This window comes from Misgurnus anguillicaudatus, chromosome 13 (genome assembly GCF_027580225.2).
Source record: "Misgurnus anguillicaudatus chromosome 13, ASM2758022v2, whole genome shotgun sequence".
NCBI classification, from domain to species: Eukaryota; Metazoa; Chordata; class Actinopteri; order Cypriniformes; family Cobitidae; genus Misgurnus; species Misgurnus anguillicaudatus.
This window is the reverse complement of record NC_073349.2, coordinates 5,073,572-5,097,487: the sequence shown is the minus strand read 5'-3', so window position 1 is coordinate 5,097,487 and position 23,916 is coordinate 5,073,572. Positions and strand designations below refer to the sequence as shown.

Below are 23,916 nucleotides of genomic sequence, written 5' to 3'. Positions count from 1 at the left end.
TTGTTTATGCCATTGTCAGTGAGTAAGTTATACATGATATGATTAATATCACTTGAAGAGACAGATGTCACTGATTCCATTACAAGTGCCAATCACAGTGAACCGGATCTGTCTACTTCCATATGCAAATCCATCAAGTACATTTAAAGGGCACCTATTATCTGATCCATGATTTTACATTTCCTTTGGTGTGTAAGTGTGTGATAGTACATGTTAACGATATGCAAAAGTACAAATCCCGAAGTAAACGACGCAAGTTATCGTCTCCAACGTAAATCTCTTTTCTTGGACTACGACCAACACACTGGAATTGTAGGCAACAGTTTACTTCCTGTGCCTGTTGACGTGGTCATGACGCTCATTATCATAATCCCGCCCAGTTCTGACTCACAGCCTGTAAGTAGTCTTACGGTACATTTACGCGAGGTGAAAGCATTAACAGTTGGCGGAAGGCCAACAGCCAATCACAGTGGCCGCAACACATGCTCCGGTCTTCTATCAACGTAATTGGCTGGCTCTGCCTAGGTTATTTGCATAAGGCGATCTGATTGGCTGACGAGCGCGTTGCCGCTTGAAAAGTTGAGAGATGTTCAACTTCTGCCGCGAGCAGCGGCAGTGACGCGGCACCGACGGATCCACAATTCAGTTCCCCAACACTTGACGTCATCCATTAAAAGTGAATGGGAAGCGTTAATGCTTGCGTCCCGTGTGAATGTACCGTTTATCATAAACCACGATTCAAACACGAGTTTTGTGAAGTGCAGCGTAGCGCTTGTTGTTTGTCGTTTCTACGATCACAAATGCGGACGTGGTTATAGGTTTTAATATTTTTACCTTAACTGTGACGTCCTGCTCAAGCTGCGCAGGTACCACCATTTTCTGGATCAGATTCGGCTCGTATTGATGATGCATTAAGAGTTAACGTCCAAATACGGTAAGGAGCACCACATTTTTGGCGTGTTCAGGCCAATCACAATATAAAGATTAGCTGGCCAATCGGATGACGCAGCGCATTTCAAAACTATGAGTTTTGTACAAAATCAGTGTGTTTCAGGCAGGAAGGAAATAAAGGAGAAACAATAATGTACGAAATGTTGAAAATAATGTGTTTTTAACCATAAACCACGCGAACACGTATTACACCAAATACACCAAATAATGTTGTATTTTTCGATGTAATAGGTGCTGTTTAAAGCTCAGATATATCTTTGTTCCTGTTTGAGGTTTCCTGTGTGCCCGGTGGCATCTGTGTGTGTATCTGCTCTGCTTTTCACTATGAGAACGGCAGGCCCAGCGTGTATCAGAGGTAAATAAATGAATGATGGTCTGCTGGATCCGATGCCAGCAAGAGACCAAATAAAAGAGCGTTCTGCGTTCTTCTTTTGTCCGTTTCATCTCACTGGGCCAAAGGTCTTTAGTTGGCATCAATGTGTATTTACTTACCAGAGACTCGCTTATTGACAGGTGTTAAAGGGAGTGCTGTGTTTATGCAGTCTGTTATTTGCCGTGTTGAATGTGAATGTCAATAGTCTTTTGTCATATCTGTGTGTCTTACTGTGGTTTTGTGTACAGCAGTATTCCTCGCCAGCAGATTTTCTATTGTTTCCAGAAAGTATAAATAAATATGGGTTAATCTCTAACAAATCTGCAATTGACAGGTGAGAAGCTATAAATAAGTCTGACCGCAGGATTTATCAATGATCTTGAGCTGATGCAAAGTCATTTTAGGTAGTTTGGGTCGGTGAAAGAATTGGGCTGTACATTGCATGTTCACTTCAAACCCCTAAAATTTTTTATCACGTTTAATGAGATCTATAACCTGAAGGAAACTGTTTGGATTATTACACCATTCATCTCAGTAGTAGCTGATGCAGAAATGTGCAACCTGCTGTCTGCCAAACAATGATCACTCACGTTGTGCCTTATTTATGTTTATTCATTTAGCAAAGACTTTAATGCAAAGCAGCTTGCATTTCCAAAGAAAGTGATTCATCTCAAGACAGCAATGAATATGAGAAGTGCCAGTAATACAAAGTTTGTCACAGCTAGGGATGGGACGATAAATGCAGATACACAATAATAATACCCGTCCGATATCAATTCTGAATCGCACAGAGACGATATTATGCACAGCTTTTCCATGTAATACGGCTTTGAAGCATAAGCATAGCATCATTAGCCGTTGTATTGGTCCAACACTAGTCACATCAATCAGATTTGGGGATAGGCTTATTTTACAATATGGTGGCTTTGACCGGAAGTAGGGGATAGTTACATCCTGTCGTACTGTTTCTATCGCCACTCAATATTATAAGGGCCTGACAGCTGCTTGTTTTTTTCCCAAACCTTAATTTACTTGTCAGAAATAACAATAGCAGAGATTTTCTATTTAGGTGTTATTTGGAAATGTTTTTTTAGCATTTCTTAAGATGCATGTTAGACAGCTGGACATTTAAAATAAAATAACGGGACATATCTTTTAATTCACGTCTGCTCCCATTTATTGTAATGACCATGGTCGTAATCCAAAGTGCAAATTTGGAGAAATATTTACACATTTTACTTCAGTGGTTCCCAACATTTTTCACTTCAAGGCCCCTAACTTGCCCACAACAATTTTTAAAGGCCCCCACCCACTAATTTTTTTCCAAATAAAATTAACTAAAGCTTGGAATGACTAGACAGATGTATATTCGCTACTAATTTTTTTTCAATTTTTGCTTGTTTTAGCTTATTTTAATGCTGGTTTTGTCAATTTAAGAATTTTAAGTCATCTTGAGGCTCCCTTGAAAATCTGCTGAGGCCCCCCGTGGGCCTCGCCCCTCTGGTTGGGAAACACCGTTTTACTTCATATTTTTTTAGACTAATTTTTTTTCAAATCTAAAATATACGATCTGACGATCTTAATGCGGTGTGTGGCTTTGTTTTATTCCTCGATTGCTTGCATGCATTGCTTTGCTTGCTGCGTTTAAAGGCACAATTGATTTGATTTGTTTGTGTCCAACCTGCACTAAAGAAACTCACATTATTCTGTATAAATATTTTAATGTTTATGCAAAATAAAAAGTTTTTCCTGCTAATTTTATTTGTTGGTTTCAATGTAAACTTTGCAAAATAATTTTAGTGTGTGTATCAGTACGTTCGAACATTTCCAGCATATTTTACCATTCTGTGATAATATTAATAATACATAGGCAATGTGGTTTCCAATTTATTCAGTGTCTCGGCGTGATTTAAGTTGCTCCATGAAAAATTTGGAAAGCACAGTAAGCGATAAAAAAAGACTTGATGTATGCACACTTAATCCTCCATTAACTGCTTCGCAGTCACAGTAAATGCCATTCACTTCTCTTTGAATGGACTAAATCCAACTAGGCATGGGCCGATTACCGGCTTCAAGGTATACAGAGGTTTTAAACAGTCAAGGTTTCAAAACCACTGAAATATTCTGTGATACCGTCTCCAAGGTATGAGCTGTGTTTATAAAAAATTCATTAAATCATTAAGTCATGTGATTGATTTGATGTTTACATTTAATATACATTACAAAAATATTATATGTTTTTTGAAAGCATATTATAATTTAAAGGCTTTAAATTTACCTGGCATTTAAAAAATAACACATTTTAGTGTTGCAATGGCAATACCGTAACACCGTGAAAACGTGATATTTTTGCTAAAGGTTATCATACCGCCAGAATCTTACACCGGCCCATGCCTAAATCCAACACGGATTTAAAATGTTGGTCGTTGATAACGCTATGAAATTATAAATACAGCTTAATATTTAACTAAACCTGAATAGCACTGTTCATGCCCGACAGGTTTTTGTCTCCACTATGATACCATAGGTAAACGAAGCTAACGCATTGACTTTGATAGCGCAAAGTCCTTCAATACATAGATAATGTCCATCACAAGCAGAAGATAGATCCTTAAATCCATGCTCCAGCAAGAATGTTCAAAATGTTCATCTTTAGTGCTAACTAGTGCTCCACTAATATGAGTTTATAACATTAGTTGCATATATCTTAATATTGACAAATAATGGCTGATATGTCATTGTGTACTGGTGTTATTGTACAGCACATCTTTATCTGTGGGGAAATTCACAAAAACATTTACTTAACTCATGTTGTTGTTCATCTCATATTCTGCCGCCTTTCTTCTAGAAAGAAGAGTTTGGCTGAATGTTGGTGATATTGTCAGTTACCTTCCACTTTCCATAGATGAAAGTCATATGATGACAAGACTTATTTTTGTGTGAAATATTTCTTTAAAGAGAGCTTGTGCTATAAAGTCTCTTAGGGGTTTCTTCTCTACTCATGTGTGAGATATCTGACAGGCTTTGGTCTGCTACCTTTTCAGACCGTTCTCAAAGTTCCTCACACCAGAGACTTCCTTTCAGCTTCATAAAGCTGTGTTGTATCTCTGACACAATCCTCTGTTGAGATCGATGGGTTTTGATATATCAGTTTCCTGGTGAACTATAGGAGGAATGAGGCGTATTTGCATTGTTTTCTTTTTTCTCTCCGTCTGTGTACCGTGTGGAACGAAGCCTCGTGTCGAGACTTGTCATTTTTGTTTTGGGAGTCGCTCTCGCTCTCTGTCATGCAATGTTTTGTTCCAGTATGGTGGATGTTACAGATTTATGCAGGCTGTTGTTTGTGTATTTGTGATGGTGCAACTCATGTACATTATATAGAAGAATCAGGACCATCAGTCTTGACTGAGTTCACAGCAGTTCAATATGGTGACATTTTCACAAAGTTGATTTCGAAAGATTTATAATTTACATTGCAAAAGCTTTTGTATTAAGGGTCAACAGTCTCTCTCTTTCTCTGAAACCGTCTAATGTCAGTATTTCATGCATTATGTGTTGAGTGCCTCTTATGTTGTAGATGGGTTCCATATTTTTATATCCTCAAATGAGAATAGTGTATTGAGATGACTCTTTCCACTGAAGTGCTTTAGATTGTTTTATGTAAGTAGATTCTGTCATTTCCTGCTTTTATATTTTGACCTAAATAACTCTTTTTCTGTCAAGTGTATTGGATGGGGAACTAATGTACAATGAATCCCCTGTCAAGAAAGAAAGTGATTTGATCAAGCTGTGTTAACACGTGGACTGCCACATCTGATTCCTTCAACACGGTGAAGAGAGGTTTGTCTGAAGATTGGCTAGGTTTTTAATGGAGATATGTGGCGTCTGGAAAGCCACAGATGACCAAAGTTCAGAGGCAGAGAGCGTAAGCGACAGAAACTAGTTGTCGTAAAATAAGTTTTGTAATCTTAGAGTTGTGCGATTTTTCAGATTAATTTGATTTTACGTTTTGACATGATTTTAATTAAGTCGAGGAATCGAGATTTTGAATGGAAGTTTGTTACAGTCAAAGTAAAACAGTGCAGAAATCAATGCAGATACATACTGCATTGAAAATTAAACTGCAGCCGCCCAGGCGAAATTTTAAACTCCAAAGCCAATTAGGCGATTATTATTTTATTCGCTTTTGTTCTGTGTATGCTTTGAAAAATTGATGGACAACATGAGCAGCATAATACAGTGGCTAAGGGCGCACTCACATTATCTAAACCAAACCATGCTCCAGCGCGATTGTGACCCCCCCCCCCCCCTACTCCCCCAAATGCACGCACTCACACTATACTTTTTTATCGTTCCGATGCCATTGTTTTGAAAAAAGCGCTCTCTTTACACTGGAACCAACCATAATAAGTCTGTGTTTTTATTCTGAGTTGTTTGGTTGCCGATTACAGACATCCCTCTCACATGTCATCATATTGCTTAGTTGATCTGTCACGTGTGCAGCTCAGACATTCACGTAACCCCGCTGCGCGCATCAAAAGGTTTTTACGGAGGCAGATGAAGGTGAGTGGTCGTGCATAGGGCTGGGTTTCGATTCAAATTTCAAGAATCGATTCGATTCCGATTCTCAAGATCTTGAATCGATTATCATTGTTCGATTCGATCCGATTCGATCTCATCCGATCTTCGAGATTTAGATAAGTGTTTTTGAAAAAAGCCCGAAATGGTGCCAGATAGGGGTGCACGGAATGACCAAAAATCTATTCCATGAGTCATTTTATTTCACGGTAACAGTATATTTCATGGTATACATGTTTTTCCGTTTTTTGGATTATAAAAATGTGCAGTTATTTGCCACTCACTATAGCTTTTAACTGCTCACCACAGTTTTAAAATATGGACAATTTAAAGTTAATAATGTTAAAGTGAAAATGCCCAGAGGATAACAGATTAAGTCTTCAGGGCTCAAAATTAACTTTTTTATTTGGTAGCACTGGTGCTCCCAACTTTAAAGAGTTAGGAGCACCAGCAAAAATTTAGGCGCATCCATCCAAAAATTAAAAAGTACCACAACTACAATGTAAATGTTAATAGATTTATTTGATTAAAAATAAAACACCACCACCGGGCTTTGCACATCCTATGGCCAGCATTTAAAATTTGGTCTTCTATTTTATTTTATTTTATTTTTTGCTGCATAAATTCCTAAATTAATACCCAAATGCTGTTGAAATAGTATAGCAGCAATAATAATTTAACAATTACAGGTAACATGATTAAGATTACATAGAAAATCTAGCAAACACGTAAAACACTGATTAATTGTGACATTACAAAAGTGACCCTAATATAGAAGGCTAATATATATTGGTATTGATAACTGCATTACCAGGATGCTTTTACTACTAAATAGGCAATGTTTTAAAAAAAATACAACAAAAACATACCATCAGCATTGTCGTATTCCACAGCAACATGGACCACAAGGATGTTTGTCGAATGTCCATTCACCAGCGCATGCGCACATACACCATTAAACACACTGACAGACAGGTCGGTGTCTCCATAGATATGTATATAAGGGCTGGATGGCTCGTCCGCGCTGCTGGCCAATTGAGTGCAGCGTCCGCATTTTGGCGGCCGTCTTGCGGCGGGGCGCTCGCTCGCTCGTGGCGTTGAGTTTTGGTGATGCAGGTGCTTTTAAATGACCATAACTTGCTTAATTTTTTACCGATTTTCAAACGGTTTGGTGTGTTATAAACGTCAAAGATGTACCTATGACACTGCATACCTATACTAAAAATAAAAAATAAATTCATGAAACATGTTAAAGCATCCAGAATTATAGCCACGTTAATAACGTTTGTAAAAAACCCAAACCGTTTGAAAATCGGTAGAAAATTGAGCGGGTTGTGGTCGTTTGAAGGTACCTGCACCATTGGGCTCGGTGCTGCGGGTGGGCGAGCGCCCTGTCGTGGGATGGCCGCCAGGTGATGCCGTTAGGGACTCCGCCTTGAGCCATCTAGCCTTTATATACATATCTATGGGTGTCTCCATCAATAATAAACACATTTGTCATGACACGTCTTGTGTTTTTGGCACTTTCGCCATGTTTAAGCAAGATACGTCTGGCGCTTAAAATGTTTTGATTCCGCCATTAACACCGTTTTACAGGATTTACAGTAAACAGTTACATTTTCATAGACACTCGAAATCTTTAAGCCTCTCTCTCTGAAAGGTTTAACGTCAACTCGTATTTTCCGGTGGTGGAGTTACATTTGAATCCCGATCGTCGTCAAAGAAACAGTAATAACCTTGGCTGTAATCGTCTCGCTCTCGTCATGCTCGCGACGCGTTCGTCTTTTCACATTGCCGCGCTTCACTGAAACAAGGAATGACTGACGCTCATATTAGCCAATCTGCGGTCTTCATTAAACGCAAGAACTTAATGGTGAAATTTGATTGGTTATGTATCGTTGGAGAGAACACTGAACCTGGGACAGCGCCAGCACGCAGGATCACAATCAACTCGCGTCACAACAAAATGGGCAGTCGCACAAATGCTCCCAAATATATTTTAAGGTCGCAGAGATTAAATTTCGGTCGCATATGCGACCAAAATGGTCGCAATTTCGAGCCCTGAGTCTTGATAGACAGAATTTTGTTTTGAATTGAGTTATTCATTTTATAGACTATTGAAGCTATAGTATGCATTGTATTTTGTATTTATACATACATTACATTAAAAATAGGCAGTATGTAAAATGAACAGGTATAAATTTATGCACAAACCTACAGACAGGATATATACCTGTATATGAGCGACAGAGCTCTATATAGATATTATGACGGGTGCTGATGTGAAGTCTGTTTTTAGGTCTTGACGCTCTTTACTTCCTATTACACATTAACAGTTGCGTCTCTTTCTCGTCTTTCTGATCAAAGATGTTTGTACTATAAGCAAATTAGGCGTCAAACTACATCGCTCCAGCAGCGCACGTGTCACTGATATAAACGCGAGTTTTGTCTTAGCTTGCTAAAAGTTCAGAAACCTTTACAACTATTAGCATTATGTGTAAGAAGAACTCTTTATTTGGCGACCCGTTGCGCGCGCCTCAAAAACCTCTGCCCGTCAGAGACCAGCTGCATGAGCACAGAGGAAGAGATAGAGAGTTTCACTGGAGACCCGCGGTGGATTCACTGCATGGCGCTTATTATAAAAATTACACAAATAACTCGTTCATTTGTTATGAGTGCATTATTTTATATGTAGATCGCAGCTTTGAGCGTTTCTAGAGTTTTCAAAACAACCGCTTGCTTAACGTTACTGACCGCTATGTTCGTTGTTTTAATGTCCTTCCACCTCGCGCGCATGCGTGAATTCAATGGCGCGGCAAGTTTAAGTTATTAATTATTAAATCGATTCTTTGAGTTACGGATCGATCTTTAGAGATTAACTTGAAAATCGATTCAGAATCGGTGAATCGATTTTTTCAACACAGCCCTAGTCGCGCAACTGACGTCTTCACCTTTTGAATCGCGCCCAGGCGCGATTGAGCTCACACCAAAGCTTTCCGCGCCTGAGCCCAAGTGATCCACGCTCCAGCCCACCTCTGTAACCCGGCCGCGGCGTGATTAACCAATCTGCGCCCAGGCGTGGTACAGAGCGATCACACTAGTCAAACGAACCAGGCTTTGTGGGTCAAACGCGCCCGAGCGCGTTTTGGTTTGGATAGTGTGAGTACACCCTAAGATGTGTATCTGCCATTGGTGTTCATGGTGAAATGTCACAGCAGAGTTGGCGGTCTTAACTAGGTCATCAAAAAAAAAGCTGCACAAAAGGCCGTTAAGTGCGGGGACGCGCGGCACACGGCAGAAATAAGAAAGATGTGGTCCGGACCATCACTGTGTGGAGGATAACTAGCCAGTTGATAAAACATCTCGGAGAATGGCGCGGACGTGCTTCACACTGCGAGCGTGCACGCACCACACGGCCGAAATGAGAAGATGTGGTCCGTCATGTCTGGAGGATAGCCAGTTGATAAAACACGTGTCTGTGAGAACTGTAAGTGGACTTATGTTTTAGGTTTATTTAAGCCTGTTATTGTATTAGTCTACAGTTCTTGCCATTTTTTTAAGTAAGTTAGCTGATTTTGTTGTTTGAGCAACCTGTTAGCTAGGTTTCACATAATTGTTGATTTGCTCTTGCTCTATTTATGTGCATTATTTACATGCTACAGTAGTTACACTCCTTTAAGATAATGTAATTATTAGTGGGAAATAATCAGTTTTACAATTTTTGCGCTCTATCATCGTTCGCCAGACGTTCTACAACATCTGCTTCAGTTTGTGTTTTTTAACCCTTTAGTTTCACTTCATCACGCAGCTATTCCCGTTAGAAGTAAAACCATTTGATTCAAGTCCATTGCACTGAACGAGCAAAGCTCAAGCTGACTCAAGATATAAAAACGCAAAGCTGTAATGTAAAGTCATCTGTCAAGTAGACTTTTGAATCTGAAATAATAAGTGGAGAGAAATAGAAAAAGCAGCAATTTTACTGCTTCTGCTTTATCTAATAGAAATGATAACCATTATAACACCAGTCACATTTATAATCTATAGATAATTTTAGCAGTGTCATGGTAAGATAAATCGAAACGTAATTGTTGTTCTACTAGTTAACAGTGATGCAGATATGATTCAGGTTAATAAAGTGACCTCATTTACTATGGTTCTTCATGTGTTGAAAATAGATTGTAGGTTGGTTTGTGTCTGTCTCAGTGAAGAACCCACAGAGGTTTGTTTGATGTGGTTAACACATACCTTCAGTTAGGGTTGTTATGGTTCATGAACTCCGCAACCAGATCACTATCACTTCCTCTTTCAGGTTTATAGACTTAGTTGGTAGTGTTGTTTGACTTAACTAGTCAAGGTAAATCTTTGTTCTTCTGCTCTAAAGCCCTCAGTTGAAGTGTTGGTAGTCTCAATCTGGTTAGTGAGCATTAACCTGCAGATTCGTTTCTATAACCAAGCCTTAACTTGAAAAAACATTAGTTTGTGCTTAAAACCTTCAACCAAAGTTTTAATTTAGAGAAGAAAGTAGCATTTCTAGGATTTGTTTGTTTGATTTATTATCTGTAAGCACACGTTTTGTGCTGGTGGGTGATAAAGGTTTGAGTCTGGCATGCAACATGACCCAGTTTCATCCCCTCTTCTCCATTCCTGACAGTTTCCTATCAGTTTTCTGAAAATGTCACCCGCTATGAACTAGTGCTGATGAAGTAGAAGACCAGTAAAGAATTTGCACATGTAGCTTAAAATGAATTTGTTTGTGTGTTAAGGGTTTTCCACTGGTGTGGTTTGGACTGAAATGAATCCACTCATGCTTACCAGCTCTTCTGTGTGGTTCTATACAGAGAGAGAGAGAGAGGAGAGCCCAATCATTTCTGTCATATTCAACACTTTACTTGACACTAAGGGTGTTTTCACACCTAGTTAATTTAAGCCCTTCAAACGCTATTGGAACAGTTTAGTGTATGTAAACAACACAGGTGATCTCAGACAACAAAAGAACTCAAAAGCGAACCGAACTCAGACCACATCCGGAGGTTGTCTAATTATGGTTTGTTTTTGTTTTTGTTTTTTTGTGGTCGATTTCTTTGACATGTGAAAGCAATGAGGTCCCAGTCCGTTTCGCATGTCATTTTGATGCGTATCAAAATCAACTGCTGCACAGAACTCTGGGGTCAGATTTTTTTATGAAGTTGTGATGTGTGAACAGAAAGTAGGGGTGGGACAAAAAATCGATTCTTAGATAAATCGCGATTCGGACGTGGGCCGATTCTGAATCGATTCACAAATGTCAAGAATCGATTCTTAAATGTTAGTTTACAAAATACGTTATCAGAAACAAAAGGCGGAACTCATCTGGGGGAGCGGTGTGGCACACAGACAACTTGAGAGAGCGCGCACTGCACGAGCGCATAGTGGAGCTTACAAGAGCAGAAGAGAAAGAAATAAAATCTAGAACAGCCCTGTTTGACTCATTCTAAACTGCAAGAAAACAAGAAACACTTTGGGATAGTCTTTCTCTGCCTTTTCTCTGTTCAGTGAGCGGCAGGGAGAAATAGCGCATTTAATTTAATGACTCTTCTGACTGTGCTAAGTGTTCGCTGACTGTTTAGATATAACATGAATATACTTCTGTAAAAATATGCACATAGTTTTTTATTCAGTCGCTGGATGCGCTGCATTATATAAATACAGTAATACTGCCGATCACTGTGTATAATGATGATGCTAGACGCACGTCAGTTCGTGGAAGTTAATGACGGTTAACATATAGAACTAATGTCACGTTTAATTACTATTTTTATTGGTTTTAATGTCTTACAACAGAAACAGGACATATATGTATATAAGGATGACATTATTTATCTCTTAGCTGCATTAAAGTACAGTGTATGACAGTTCAGAGACTAGTAGCAAAAGCGCAAACATTAACCTGGCTTTGAGAGCAAACGTGAGGTAATGACGTCACATATAGGCAAATTAGTACGTCAAGAATCGATTCTGAATCGAATCGGGACCCTAAGAATCGATTCTGGATCGATTCACGAGGGTCCAAGCGATTCCCACCCCTAACAGAAAGGGTCTGAGATCACTTCAGTTCTGAAGAAGACCAAATAAACTGGGTCCTCTTTTGAGTCCATTATATTGTGAACACCAAAAGAACTGAGGTCATATTCAGCTAGTTTCTTTTCTGGTTCACTTTAAGGGTGTATTCACACTAGGAAAGTCCGCTAGTTCACTTGTTTTTTTTGTTGTTGTGCGTTTCGCATTCACACTGCCCTTTTTGCAAGTGAGCCAAAATTTGGCAATCAAACCACGTGTGTTAAGGTCATTCATTCATTGGACAGAAATTATTAGGTGGAGGACAGCAGGAAGTGCAAAATCCTGAAGATCATTCGTAATGCAATTTTTCTTCTGTTACTTATTTTGTTTTATCAGCAGCAAATGCAAAATGCAGACACTTTTGAGGAGCACATGATACAATGTCATCTTTATTTTCTTTCGAATTAGGATACCAATTAGGGCTACATGATTATTAATGGCATGCAATTATCTTGTGCATCTTGTTGACTATTATTCTTAGTTAATCGTAAATTGTTGTAATATGCTTATGACTTGCGAATGTAATGCTCAGTTAATTTAAATAAACCAGGCTTGATGACGTATGCAACTATTGTAATTAAATGTGTATAGTGCTATCTGCTACATCTAGTATCATTTGAAATGTTAAAATCAATAATTTAAAATTGTTTACAAATTACAGTAAACACAAATGTTAATCATGACAGTGTTTGGGGGAAATATAATAGGTAGGTTTGATCAATTAGGTATGCTAAATATTTTTTTCTTAATTGCGTAAAACTGTCATAGTAAAAAGCTTTAGTGTGCAGATGGTTATTTTGGGAATTATGCGCTTGACTGGAGTTTTATGCACATTCCGGGTGCAGAAATGATGCGCCTAAATCATCCTCTCATGGTAATCCTCGCACCGCAATGGAAAGTTTATAACTGTTAAAACACAAAGCGAATAGATGCATCGTGTGCTCAGCACAAAGTGAATTGCATCCATCCATCTTACTGAGACTTTATAAAATCAGATCTTTAAAATAGCCTACAGTTATCTTGTGTGTGCGCGTGTGAATGACGCGCTTCATCCGTCCGCTTACCAGTACATTAACCCAGTTTGTGAGTAAGTTACAGTGTTTCTGTGATCTTAAATATCTTTAAATGTGCGTTTTGTTTTTTCACATAAAGCTATGATGTGTATTAAAAGTCTTTGAATATAGTGCATAAAACGTTTATGGTGCTTTTATAATACGTTGTCCTTTTAATAACTTGTCAGTAACAACCACCCTAATGCACAATATCTGAATTGGATTGGTCATGTTGTCGGTCCTCGACCCGATGTCCGATCCAGCCAAAAAGCCCGTATCGGCCCCGATACCGATCCAGCATATCGGATCGGGACATCAGATGATAGTGGACCAATGCCTTTCTTTTGTGTTCCAATTCCAGGCAACTTAATATAAGAACTACAAAACAGTACATTGAAATGCATTATGATATTGCTTAACCCGGGTTTTGGAATTTATTTGAGACAACAGGTGCAACATGTCTCTTACCGACCTTTCACATATGTATCCTCATGAAAATGATGCATGATACTAGCTTACAATTAAAAAAGTAAGAATTAAAGATAATGTAGTGATATGTGCACACTGCACAGGAGATTGTGATTGAGTCCAGTGCTGGAGAGACAGATTGTTTATGTGCGTTAGTAAAATAAAGCCAGAAATGTTTACCAGTTGTCTACTCTGTATCACAGAATATTAGATCATATTATAAAAATATAATACATTTTAAACTTTTGCTATTATTTTGCCATGAAATAACAAATAATGCAGGATTGAAAGTAGGGGTGACCCCGAATAGTTGAAGCTTTAAAGCATCGATAGGCGAAAAAAATAAATAAATGCCCCCCAAAATACAGTGTTTATTCATGCTGATGTTTAGAATGACATAGAAGAGCAAGTTAGAAATGTTTCTTGTACCGTGTTAGTAAAAATAAAGACATGAAACGGTACAGACCATTTTATTTAAAAAAAAAGTGCTTATTTAGCTAAATTCACTATGAATGTTTAATTGTGTTAAATGTGTAAGGAAGTTCTCTCTTATCTGCTTGGAGTGCACAGTCAGTCATGACCCAAAATGCAACGTTAGTGTTGTCTGACAGAAAACCTCTTCAATCATCTGCCATTCTTACACACGCACACACACACGCACACACGCACACACACGCACAGATACATACTAATACACTGACACACAAACACCCACAAGGCTGGAATGTGGTGTGGTAGTGAATGTCAAGCAGGTTGTTGATGATTCCCCAAACTATGTGAATAATGTGAAGTTGAATCCATAAGAAGTGAGAACAGGTTGAGCTTTGAGTATGAACCCCACTAATGACGATTGTGCTCTTCAACATGCTGTTGACCAGTAAACAGAAGAGTTTATTTGGTTACTTCTGGTCTCACTTTATTTCTCTCACAGTAATTTTACTGAAGTTCAAGTTTTAAAATGATTTATCATATCATATAATAAATATCTGCCAGTTGTTTTCACAGTTAATGGACTGAGAGGAAAGTGATGTTGCAGGAACGTAAGTTCCTCAACAGTTCAAAAGCAAAACAACGGTTTCGTAGAAAGCAGGCAGTTTTCTTTGACTTGAAAGAGAAACAGTGTTATTGTCTTTGTCAGATCAGTGAAAATATCTGTACCTCTTTTCAAAGTAAACTCTGAAACTTACTGGAGCAATTTTGGAAGTCAAGTGTTGATCCATCAGTTTCTAAGAAGTCTTGATGTTCTGAGTCAAAGATTTATGTTCTTGTTTTGTAGTTTCAGAATTAAGAGGCACGCATCTCTTTCTATTCCTGGACACTCTTGTAAAAACAGAGTACAGACTTCCATTAACATCTTGTTTATCTGATTCTGTCTTCTGGAAGAGCTGAAAATGTTTGTTTTGACTATTATTGTAGTTAAATGCTTCTTATATAAGGGCTGAGAAAAAATCAACACTTTTTTTTCTAAACTTGTCTAAATACTACTATAAACTTCGAAAAATCTGCAGAATAATGTCAAATGGATTTAACCCTTAAGTGTTAGCAGCCACTGTGGGAGGTCTTTAGTCTTAATTTGGCCACAACTTCCTCTATGTTTCAGCAAATGGAATGATTTATGATGACAAATCTTGTATTGACACACATTTTGAGAAAATGCCTTGAATTTAAACAAAATTCAACAATATACCGTGGGCAAATTTACTACCCTTTCGGGTTGTTTCGGGTTTTTACAGTCTGGGACAGAGTCCTGCATGGGTAAATTTTTGGAGACCCGCCCATACACCCAAATTCAGCACCAGATCTGACCCGTCACCCCTGTTATCAAAATGAAATCCGCACCTACCCAGTCCCTTTAAAATCCATCCCGTTACCCGATCAGTGTCTCTCTCAACATCACAACAACGTCATAAATGGGCTAATGAAACAGGCTAAAGTGCGTGTTGTTTTGGGCCATTCAAATAGCCTACCATTGGCACCTCTTGTAAATAGGCTATGGAACTTGATAACTATATGCAAATAGACCTATTAATGAAAAAAGAACAAAAAAATTCAACCTCGTATTACACCACGCTTTCTCCACACATCTGATTTTGCCTTTAAAGACTTGTTGTCAACAATTTTATATACTTCACTTGCCAACTTTACTTTTACTTCATCCATAGCTACACCTGCAACGCTCGCTCCAACTAGGCTACGAGAAGCATAAACAAGTCGCACTGTCGCAGTTGTGGTGACATGATGGGTCAAATGCCATCGTTGTTGTATGTGTAATGGTAATTTAAACATAAATATTGCACATTTTTCATCCACGCTACTACTCGCCAGCAAGGAGTTAGTTATTGGCCGCATCCCGCCAGTGAATTTTAGGAATATCACCAGTTATCCACCAGTTTTAGCCACTTTTATGTTGGTACGAGACCCGTTGCAGGACTCTGGTCATGGGCATGTCAAAGATTGGTAAAAACATTGGTTTTGATGCATTTTTACTTTTTGTGCAGCATCATTTTATTTTTTTTCTCCCCTAATTAGTTGTTTGTGGCTTTTTTGTCACAATTTTTTTTTTGCCACATTGACTTCTATTATACAATGTTGTTTTAAATGCAAAGCAATGACATCATATAATCATGCATTCTTGATTGTTGGTGGTTTTGCCTTTTGCTAAGAGGTAAAGTCTGTTACTTTTACTGTTGATCACCATGCGGCACCATTAACCCTTTAGTGGGCCTATGTAAAAAACAGAGCTTAATTTCTAACTTGTAAATTGAGTTATATGGAGTATAACAGCATAAGATTGTGTGTGTGCGTGCGGGCTTTCCAGCTGGACTTGCACCATATCACTTAGTGCTCTTTGCAAGTGTATCCACCACAACGGATGCAAGTGCTGAATGTTCTTCTCTCTGTGCACCACTTGTATGTTTCCCCTCTGTTCCCTGCATGGTCCTCTCAATACTAACCCTAAACCTACACACACACCCACACACACACAGACACACACACACACACACACACACACACACACACATTCTAATATGCTGTTGTACTCCGTATGGCTCGATGTTTAGACCAGAGATGAAGCTTTGTTTTTGTACGGGCCTACTGGGGGGTTGATGGTGCCACATGGTGATAAGCAGTGGAAATGACAGATGTTATCTATTTGCAAGGGGAAAAGCCACCAACAAACAAGAATGCATGATTATATGGTGTCATGGCTTTGCAATCAAAAAATGTCACTATAAAGTCAATGGGGCAAAAACATTAAATGAGGGAGAAAAAAATCTAATCTGATGCTGCCAAAAAACTAGGGATGTATCAAGGCCAATGTTTTTGCCAATCTGTGACATGCCCAAGACTGTGAAAAAGGTTTAAAAATCCTTTTTATATTGAAAATTTAGTCTTTGTGCGTTCCCCCCCTCCCAAATCATTTGACATCACTTATAAACTTGGCAAATTAAGAGTTAAAATCATAGAACTTTTGTAAACATTTGGTAGTTTTGATCAGTACTAAGGTTAATTAACATATTTGTGCAAAAAATGTGAAAATTTAATCTGATACATTTTTACAGACATTTAATTTAGTGACTGTTAACGGCCAGGATTAACCCGGAAGGGTAGTGAATTTGAACAACCCACAAGGGTTAAATAAGTCTAAATGTATTAAATGGAAACAATAAGCAAATACTTTAGTGTAAAAGAATGAAAAGTGTTCAGATCCTATTTGCAGTAGCTTCTTAAACAACAACTCGCCTTTATTCTGCAAACATCCTTTAATTCTTCATTAGCTGAAGATGTTTTCTTTCATTATCTGTCAGCCCTGATGCCTCCTGCTGTTTGCACGACTGGACTTCTTAAACCTCTGCTAATACTTAACAACTTCAAACATTTTATGTGTTTCTGGACTCCTGTTAGTCTGGTCTAGATGTTTTACTGTCAGTACCATAATTTCCGAACTATAAGCCGCATCATTCAAAAATGCGTCATTAAGACGAAATAAGTCACAGTGGACTATAGACGGTTTCAGCAGTAACAACATAAGCGGCTTTTGTGGTCATCACGTAACTTCGGGTAAACTCCGCGAAGAATAAATGACAACAAAGTCCTTTTTAAAGTAGTTTATTTATATAACAAGCAATATACACCATTCAATATACAATAATAAACAACACATAGATTACATAGGAACCCAAAACATTTATTTTCGACGAGGTATTTAAGAGTTCAGTTTCAGCAACTAGTCAGACCATTAAACAAACAGAAACCGGAAGTAAAGTTCGGACCAGACGCTTATCGCGCCACCGCACGCCCGCCTGATGAAACGGTCTATACGTCGCGTTTTTTTAGAAAATTATTTCACTAAATCCAAGCCGAAGAACAGACATTTAATCTGGAAAGCCAAGTTATTCAACTAAACAATAGCAGACAGAACAGCAGGCTGAATAGATGTCTGTATGTTAAAGTAATATTATCAGTTATTTAAACAATAAACCATAGCATACAGAACTTACCTGGAAGGTTGAATAGTCTAAATTAACCGAACAAGCCAACTAGCGTGAAGTTCGCATACTCGTTATTCCACATTACTGAATCCATTGAATTGCATAAATACAGAAGACACATATGGCGGACTCTCGCGGCTGTAGACGGTAATGTTGTCTCTTGCCTCATAAATATCAAAATTAATTAATTCATACTGACTTACAAGGCGCACCTGATTATAAGACGCAGCAACAGCCAACTTATGAAAAAAATGCAGCTCATAGACCGAAAAATACAGTAAGCATTTTTGATTGTAACATTTATTGCTATTAGCAAGTTTGGTTATTGTAAATTAATGATGGGCCAATAGATCTGCTGATGATGCTTGCTATGTTTCTCAATGAATTATGGTGAAATTCCACTTCATCCAAAAGCCAAATGACGCTCTCGTACAGAAAGTCAATATGAGCCGCAGAAGAAGAACCAATTACACACAGCTCCAGGAAATGGCTTTTTTTGACAATGTAAAGATAAGGATAGAAAAAAGAAAAGATATTAGCGTATAGCATCGGCTTTGCGATTCTGTATCGGACAGGAATTAATAGTGTGTATATCAGCATCTATTGTCCCAGTCTTAGTGTAAATGTTTTGGTCTTGACGTGTGTTACTTTGTTTTTATCTGATGTCATGTGATCTAACTTGAGGAATTTCACACGCGAAAGTAAGCGCAAAGTAACGCATAGTCTCCGCTCTCCTAAAGCAGTTGGCAGAGAAACTGCGAAATTTGAAGCTCATGTTTCATTTACAGGTTCTGTAGACATGAGAAAAGAGACAACAGTACAGCTTAAGACAGATATGCCGTCTGCTTTTTGAACGACTATTGTGTACTATAGGCGGTGACGTCACTGCCTGCGAGAAACCTAACAATTCTCCAAGTCCCATATAAACGCAGTTGTCTGCATAGCCGGTTTATTGATTTGCATGTATACACATGAAAACTAGTTTCTATAGTAAGCAGATTTTTGATAGTTATCCGCTTATTCTGCGCATGGAAACGCACTCATTGTAACACACAACTTGGTTTCCAGCTGCCAAACTGGAACATAAGTAAGCTATTTCCAGATATAGAAGTGGGTCGTCTGTCAGACGCTCACCTGTAGTCACTGTAAAATACATGAATAAAACATAGGTAGGAGGTACAAGAAGCTGTTTGGCTGTTGTCAAGTCTGATCATTCAGGTTTTGGATATTATGACATACAGAAATGTTACTTAAAACCCATCCAAGGATTAATAATCTCTCTTACTCTCTGATACTGTACATTAAGCAAGATGCACACTAAATAGTGTTTAATTGTGTGAGAAATATTAACAGTGGAAATGTAGTTGTGCCTTTTGGTTTGGACTGTTGCCACTCTGCTGATATCAATGGGACTAAAACCAGTTTCTGAGTGTTATTTGAATGTTATTAAGTAGTTCACTTACTCAAAATACACCTGGAGCAACAGAGTTGGGTGTCTTACTTCAGGACAAGGGGATCGCTCTCTGTTTACAACATTTCAACTACAACCATTAGTTACCATTTCAGATCTTAAACGCTAATACCAGACCACCTCCTGATGTTCCTGACAGCAGGTTTTGGGCTAATGATCTTCCATTCCTGACATCTGCTCTGGACTCAGTCGATCTCATGCTGCATGGGTTTTACCCAAATAGATTTAAGAAATGTGATGATTTCCTGCCTTATAACATCAGCAGTTTTATGTTTTTATTAATGCTCCTCCCAGTTTGACACAAACTGTGTAAACATGTCACTGCTTAAACAATCTTCTAAATCTTTACAGATGTTTTTCAGACTCTGACACTTTCACACTTTTAATGCGTGTTTGCATGTTTGAAGGACAAAGCTTAGGTAAAACCAGGACTAGGCCCTTAGTTCAATTAGGATGTTTAAGCATCTTTTATAAACATGCCTTGTGAAAATTGTCACTGGTCTTTATCTTGAGACAATTCAATGGCACTGTCATCTTATAAGATTTATTTTTAGTTGTGTTTAGTTGTTTTTTGTCTAGGATTAGCCTTAAGCCTTGTCTGTGAAAACAGAGGATAGAGTTGGATTCCTTATGCTAAACATGGGCAAAGGTAAACATTTATTTTTTTGGACTTATTTCTTTGCCAAATACACTTCGATGGGGTTTGTACAAGTTTAGGATTTTTTCCCGACTACTAAATAAGTAAGCAGTGCTTATAGTACAGTGGAAGTCCCTGTATGGGCTCTTAAAACAGAATAGCGCACCCACACTACAGCTAGGGATGTGCATGAATGGTTGAATATTCGATCTGCAGTAATATTTGGATTAGAAAAATGATATTTGAATGTATAATTCATCCACCGCAGGGTTAAAGCTACTGCTCATTTAAAGTTTTATCATTTTTCTCGTAATGGCTTTTAAACTGCACCGGTTTCATTGCTAAAAAAACAATGTTAATTTGTGTCTTTGGTATAATGTAATGTCCCTGTCTCCCTGAATCGCACTGATTTTGTACAAAACTCAATCTGAAAAATGCTGTGTCCCTGATTGGTCAGCTAATCTGTACGTTGTGATTGGCCTGAATACCTCTGACGTCAGCCAGAAATATCTTGCTTCTTACCATGTTTGAAAGATTCGCTCACAATGCAATGCTAACAGGAGTTAAAGCAACACCAAAGAGTTTTTTTATAACGTTTCCAAAAAAGTTTGTCGTTCATCCACTCGAAACAGGGTGAACGGCCCTTTCACATTCGCTTTGCAGCCCTCTATCGGCCAAAACCGCACTAAAGAAGTTTCCAACTGTCGGGTCGCGGGCCTGTAGTTGGAGTGAAAACTACAAAAACTTGGTTTACGTCAGACCTACAATCCAATAAGAGCCAGCTTTGCTGCATCAGGCTTAATTATTTTTGTCAGCGGTAATGGACAATTCCGTTTCCAACCTGTAGGGGGGAGCAAAGAGCAAAAACTCTTTAGTGTTGCTTTAACTAACAGGCTGTGAGTCCGAGTGGGAGGAATTAATGTCGATCTTGTCCACGTCACCAATCCCAGGAAGTAAATTGTTGCCTACAATCCGTGTGTGTTGTAGTCCAAGAAAAGAGATTTACGTTGGAGATGATTACTCGCGTCATCGTTTACTTTGGGTTATGTAACGTTGGCATATTCGTTAAAGTACACACCAAAGGAGTTGTAAAATCGCGAGTCGACCATAGCTGCTCTTTAAAGACTTAAATGTAAAATATATATAAAAGTTATTTGTATGTATTTCTGATTGTTTTTAAAATTCAGATTGCAGAGTACTTCAAGTATTTAGGGGTGGTTTCCCAGAGAGGGCTTATCCTAGTCTCAGACTAAGATGCATGTTTGAGTTGCTTTAATTTAAGCACACTTGTCCTGTTTAATGTTAACATTTATCGGTGACATTGTTTTGTCTTAAGATACACATCTTTAGGGGTGGTTTCCCGGATTGAGATTAGCTTAATCAAGGACTCGACCTTAGTTTAATTAGGAAATATAACTAGTTTTAACAAACATGTCTAATTAAAAACATTACTTGTGTGTATTTTGAGGCAAAACAAAGGGCACTGATGTATTTTAAGATATGTCAGTGCAAATTGTTTTGATGTTTGGATAGCTCTTACATTTATTTTAGTCTAGGACTAGTCTAATCCCTGTCCGGGAAACCACCCCTTAGTGTTTTTTTTGTAAGGTATGTCTGTAAAAACTTCTTAAATGACATAATTTAAATAAGGCCTAGTCCTGGATTAACCTAATCCCTGTCTGGGAAACTGCTCCATAGAGTTTTAACACAAGATTGTCTGTTTTTGCTGCTCTGTTACAGTGCTAAATTTTGTTTATACAAAGTAGTTGTATTAATTTTGCAAAATCAATTTTGTTAATATAGTGCTAAACTTTATTATATGCGGTGCTCTGTGGATAATAAACCGGATAAATGGCTGTTTAACAGCAAAAACTAGCAATAGCTTTGTCTTTGTGAAGTGTTGTTAAATTAAGCTTGTAACTTGGCACAGTCAGCAATAAAGGCCTGCTTACGTTATTTGTAAAACAAAGTTTAATTCAGATATTCTTGTTAGCTCTGTCTGTTGTTTGTGCCGGATAAAAACCACATAGCAGACTTTCTACAGCTTGTGCATTATTGGTGTCAGAAGAACAGGTTTTCACCAGAGCAGTTAAGCTAAATATAGTTGTCTGTCTTCACGAAAACATGTCAAACTAGAATCAGTTATAGCCAAATAAGTAAATTAATTTGGATATCTGTTGTGAAATGCAGTAGGGTCATTTTGTGTCAAAGCAACCAAATTTCTATCACTTCCCCGGGTAAAAATTTGAGTAAACACTTTTTTGAGTCAACAAAGTAAAACTTATACTTTTAATCATAAATTTGGAGCCCAATAAGAGTGGGTGAAAAATGACTTAATTTTATTTTTATGCAGAAATTTGAATTTTATATTTAGTAGGATCTGTTGACTTTAGCATTGTTTGTTACATTAGATGACAATAATAATCTTTCGGAAATTAGAAAATGGCACTTTTTTTTATTCTTTTCCAAAGTGTGCATGCCTTTTGACTTTCTTCATTTAATAACTTCTTTCTCCAGAAAATTTTGCCAGAGAAGCTAATGAAGACTCTGGGAAGTTTAAGAGTCTTATGTTTGAGAACAATAATCGTTATAGATATACTCAAAATTTCAGCTTGGGAGTAGATTTCTGTAAAATTTGTTTTTAATCCTTATCCTGTATTCAGTAAAAGAATTAGGGATGCTCCGATCAATGCCGATCTCCACTAATAATACGTGGCCAAACACTATTCTGAATCGGACAGCCGATCTTATTACAGCTATTTCATGTACTACAGCTTTTGATCAGTAAGTCCTTATCGATCTAAAATCACTGTTAGTTTGAGTCGTTTATAACATGCATTTGAAAAAGCAACACTCGCCAAACATAATTATTAAACATATTCTTTATTATCATGAAAATACCTGAAAAGGTTTGAAGAGCAGCAATATAAATATATCCTTCAGCCATTTCATGGAGCTGCATGTCATCACAGCTGCGTGTGTATTGTTCTTCGTCTACAGCGCATTTTGAGTTTCTGCACGAGAGCGCACCCTGGCTTTTGGATGTAGCGGCATTTCACCGTAATTCATTGAGAAACATAGCAAGCATTATCGGCCGATCGATCGGAGCATCCCTAAAAAGAATTACTCAAGTCATTGAAATTGGTTGGGTAAAAGGTGTGGGAACAATGCAACATGCAAAAGTAGCTTCTGTTTCATGCCTATAAGATCAATGCATACTTATAATCTGCACACAGCAGTGATACAATCCACCAGTTTGACATTTGTGAAGGGATAAAGGAAATTTGTCATGGATGTGTGCCATTGATACATCTGGTTCTGTCACACGGTTCCTTAAACTCCAGTGCCTTGGCAGTGGACACCGTATATCAGTTTCATCCTGGCTGTGTGCCGTGGTACATGGCTAATCCCTGGCGGTGCGTCTGCCACACCACTAATTGGCTTAAGGAGATTTCATAGACTAAATTAAATGTGTCTTCACCTGTTCCCTCCAGTCATTTGCCTTGCTATTATTTTCTTGGGATACTGAAAAGAACATTTGCATTTGTAAAGGACCTTTGCCATTTGCCCAGGTTCTGTGTGTGTTTTACACTCAAATGAGAATGGTACGAATTTGCCATCTAGTTCAGTAGCTGCTATTTTACTCTCACCCTTAGATTTGGGCTGTTAACATGGAAGGTTTCTAAACATGTTCGTGTTAAAGCGATATTTCATAAAAAAAAATCTGGTCATCATTTATTCACCCACATGTTGTTCTAAACCTGTATGAGTTAAGAGGATATTTAGAGAAAAGAAGA

At 38.1% G+C, this 23,916-nt stretch overlaps 1 protein-coding gene across 6 annotated transcripts in view; it reads left to right on the top strand.

Moving 5' to 3' along the window:
- The window catches only part of LOC129430297 (ankyrin repeat and SAM domain-containing protein 1A), a 140,620-nt gene that overhangs the window by 1,558 nt on the left and 115,146 nt on the right, over window positions 1-23,916 (top strand). The window lies entirely within an intron of this gene.